We start from the raw sequence: 4,582 nt of genomic DNA, 5'->3' as shown, positions 1-4,582 counted from the left end.
AAAAAATAAAACATTTTAGAAGAGAACGCAGCATCACGGTTGTCTGAACCAATGAGCATTAAGCTGTGTCGTCAGTCAGTCGTTTCCCTTCATGCTTTTGATCAGCGCAGTCGGTGGAGAGCAACTGCACAATCCGACACAGCCGCCTCGCCGTCGCGAGAGTTTTTTGGCACACGTCAGCATGACATCAGAGCAAGTCGGACGTAAGTCGGACACATTTCTAACCGGCATGCATCTCGCGGTGATCACCGGTGATCGGTTCTGCGCAGATTTTGCTCATCTCAAACAAGTCTACGGATACATCCGATGGATCCTTCGCAGGCTACCCTATCCCAGAATTCATAGCGCCAGTGAAGACGGCTTTTTATTCAAGCAAAGTGGGTGACGGTTCTGTGACGGCCGACAAATACACTTAGTTCTATAAATGTAAGTATTCAATAAGGGAAGCCGTCTTTTACTATTGCAAAATAGAGAAAAACACATTTTACATTTAAATAACTAATAGCTTCTTAACCTTGGACCTCATTCTTGAAACACAAAATGACAAATAAAAAAAAAGTGTCAAACACTTTATAGGCCTACTTTTCTGAACTTGGGATCACTAATTACCTGCATGGTCTTGGCTAAGCCTGAAATACACCACCTGGCGGTGCCGGGGGTGAACCATCACCAACATTTCCTCCAGTATAAGGTATAATAAATACAGTCAAAAACTAACAATTCAGGCTCCATAGTTATTTTCAGTTTCATTAACAAATCTCAGGATGGCAGCTCTCTTCTCGCACCGTTGCCACGCGACAGGAGCATTAATCGGGAACCCCTGCTGGCGCAATTAGGAAATCCTGCGAAGGCTAGACTCGGAGCGTCCTTCGAAGGCCGTGTCGGCCGCATCCTTCGAAGGACCCGTCCTCCAAAGGATGCGGTCTTTGAATTGGGACACAGCTAGCGGCATGTTTAGAAAGCCATGTAAAATTAATTCAAGTTCAACTTTTAAAAAACGTGTCTAAAGACGTTATGGCGTTTTTTCCCCATTCCACTGTATCTCATGTTTTTAAATGAAGAAAGTAGCCTACTCTTTGTGATTGGTTTTCGGTCCTTTGTATTAAACTATACATACATGGTGCTGTTTTTTTTTTCTAATTGTTTAAGCAACTTTATTAATTATATATGGTTTATAAACATTATTTTAAACATTGTGCACTTTTTTTTCAAAGGTAGACCTTTTATTTTATTACGCTTTGAAGAAACGTGCATAATATTTTGCCGGATGCGCCCTCTTGTGGCCTCAGGCGAGAAGCCAAAAGCTTTTTTCCCCCTAACTGAAATTATGCCTTTTAAATTAGAATATAATTCGAATTTTGATAATATTTAAGTAGAAAATTCGAATTTAGTTTTTCAGTCATCTTGACAGCACTAGTCCAGAGAGATGCAGGCAGAGATGCGCACCCCTCTACATCTCAGAGCTGGAGGGTGAAGGAGGAGCCCAGTGGCCACAGATGCAAATGCAATATTGTATAATCATTAGGGCTCACATAGTCATGGAAATCATATCAAAGAATTATAAAATTGTGTTTTCCAGACTTAACAGAAGTGTGTCTGCCTTCCAGTTACTTTGATGGAGATGATCCTCCAGAACCTCAGAACATTGTAAAAGTGCCAAAAATTGAGCCTAAAGAGGAGAAACGGGAGAATGAGGATGAGTCGGGAGCAAGTGTGAACGAGGAACTTAATGAGACTGACCTGGAGTACTTATTCCAAGATGTTGGGTGGATACCCTCCCTGGATGAGGAGGTCAAGAAAGATCAGAAGAAGAAAAACGATAATGCTAGATACCTTGATATGCTGGTGAGAACTACTGAAAAATATTTCACTAAGCCTTAACACTTTTGCCTACGACTTAGCTTTATTGTGGCATTTCCTTTTTCAGAAATTCAAAGAGAAGCTGCCTTCCTATGGGATGAGAGAGGTAAATGTCACCCTTTGTGATTGCTGCTTGTGCATATACAGTGTCTGTATGTGTATGGATGATATGTTTTAACCTCTTTGAGTCTTTAGTTTTAATGTGTAAAAGCAGTTAGCTATCACCCATTGGAAGTTACAGTTTTTAGTTGATGCCCCTTTCTGTCTTTGTCTTACTGTAGGAGCTGGTTAGGCTAATCAGTGCTAACCAGGTACTGGTAATCAGTGGAGAGACTGGCTGTGGGAAGACCACCCAGGTTACTCAATTCATCCTTGATGACTTCATTGAGAGGGGCATGGGCTCTCTCTGCAGGGTGGTTTGCACACAGCCAAGGCATATCAGTGCCATATCTGTAAGTACAAGATGCTGTCTGCATATATTTGATCACAAATACAGTTAAAACAGTAATATTGTGAGTTATTTTTAGAATTTAAAATAACTGTTTTCTGTTTTAATATATTTCAGAATGAAATTTATTCCTGCTGATTTGGAAACATTTCTTATTATTGTCAATGTTGAATCACATTGTGCTGATTTATATTTTTGTGGAAATCGTGATACATTTTTTTTAGATTCTTTGGTTAATATAATGCTCAAAGGAACAGCATTTATTTAAAATAAAGTTATTTTGGCCTCTTTTTCTTCATTCTCCTTGATTAGACCAAAACGTAAAGTAAAAAGTGGCACAGCTTCCTACATAATTTGTAGAGTATCTGTTTTACTATTTTTTTTTTTTTTTAACAATGTAAGGTTAAGAGTATGTACTTTGCTTAGGTTGCAGAGAGGGTGGCTGCAGAACGGACAGAGTCTGTGGGAGAGAGGAAGTCCTGCGGGTATCAGATCTGTCTGCAGAGGTGAGTGAATCAGATCTGCAGGTCATTCTTAAAGGGATCATGGGATGCCCATTTTCCACAAGTTGATATGACTCTTTAGGGTTTTAATGAAAAGTCTATAACATACTTTGGTTAACATTTCTCAATGGTAGTGTAAAACAACCCCCTTTTTACCTCTGTTCACAGCGACCTGTTTCGGTGCATGTCCCTTTAAATGCTAATGAGCTCTGCTCTCCCCGCCCCTCTCTCCCATCGGGTGATGAGCCGTTCTCATGAGACTGTAAACTTTAGCCTCATTTAGCCGACCTTCGGAAACAATGTAATCCACTGCGTCTTCAACGGCTCAGATGTCGGGAGTAAATTATGACTGCTATGTTCATTATTACATCCAACAACAAAACATCTCAATCGCTTAGGAGATATTCTTGTCTACACCTGCTCCGGGGTCAAACAATGACAGACTGTCTACAGCTCACTCAGGGTGGGTCTAAGGTAAAGCACCAGTGTCAATCAACAATCGTGGGAGCTGCCTTGGTATGTGTGACGTCACACAGCCAAGCATCTGAGAACGGCTTGATTTGAGAAAGGGGTTATGATTTTGGGGGATTAAAAAAAAAACACTGGGTGGATTTTTATCATTATAGGCTGTTTGTGTACACACACTGCCAACACACATTTCAATTCAAACATGTAAAAGTGAATTTTGTATCCGATGACCCCTTTAATCTTGTAATCACCATCCTGGTTCTAAGGAAGCTATTATTTTATAGCCAGGTTCTGAAGTAGAACGATTCTTTCCTTAAAGGAGACCTATTATGCCCCTTTTTACAATATGTAATATAAGTCTAAGGGGTCCCCAGAATGTGTCTGTGAAGTTTCAGCTCAAAATACCGCACAGATAATTTATAACATTTAGAAAATGCCTATTTTGAGTGGAAGCAGAAACACCATGTTGTTTTATTAAATGCAAATTAGCTGCTGCTCCCCGCCCCCCTTTTCCAGATTTAGGGCTGTGCTTTTACAGTTCGTGCCTTAGATATTCTGCCAAAAACCATCTGTTTGGTTTTCTGAGAGCACACGTCTGAAGCACGCACACAGAAAGCGGCTGTCACACGTCATGTGAGTACTAAACTAAACTCTTTCATGTCTTATTGTGATTAAACTGTCAAATACACACAAGTTTATGTTAAAAACACACGAGTTACAAAAACAGTCAGTTATATCTGTGAAGGTAAACAGCTGGGAAAGAAATCGCACACTGTAAAAAATGATCGTGATTTTAACAGTAAAAGACTGTAGAAATGCCACAGTAAAAACTAAGCAGTTTGACTTTATTTCTGTCATATGTCTACTTATATTGTATTGAAAATGTTTTGTTTGGCCTCACCATTTTGGCGATCAGTGGTTGCTTTAGTTGGGCTCTTGACCCTTGACTCTTTAATGTTAGTTTTTCTCTGCTGTTGTAACTGTGTATGTGAAGCACAATTGTTATGACAAGAAGCGCAGAGAGAAATTGTAATGAAGTGGTTTTAATAACTATTAATGAAGATGTAATGATCGTTTCATTTTTCAAGACCTGATTCATGATCTCATTTAGTGTCTAATTATATGGGTAAATTAATCTTTTATTTATGGTACTAATATGACTCTACAAGATAAATTGACAAACTAGTGTGAAGGAATTTAAAAAAAAATTGTGCGCAAAACCTTTAGAGCTACAGTAGCTTTTAGACACACACAGACATCATGAATCAGCACATGAATCTCAACAATGGTGACTATTATTAAA

General features: G+C 39.3%; 1 pseudogene; it reads left to right on the top strand.

Annotated features, from left to right (window-relative positions):
* The first annotated feature begins 1,391 nt into the window (after nucleotides 1–1,391).
* LOC107745423 (ATP-dependent RNA helicase DHX36-like) overlaps nucleotides 1,392–4,582 on the top strand; it is a 56,310-nt pseudogene continuing 53,119 nt past the window's right edge.

This window comes from Sinocyclocheilus rhinocerous, unplaced genomic scaffold (assembly GCF_001515625.1).
Source record: "Sinocyclocheilus rhinocerous isolate Xijiao unplaced genomic scaffold, SAMN03320098_v1.1 scaffold3242, whole genome shotgun sequence".
In the NCBI taxonomy this organism is placed as follows: domain Eukaryota; kingdom Metazoa; phylum Chordata; class Actinopteri; order Cypriniformes; family Cyprinidae; genus Sinocyclocheilus; species Sinocyclocheilus rhinocerous.
This window is presented reverse-complemented; position numbering and strand designations above follow the sequence as displayed.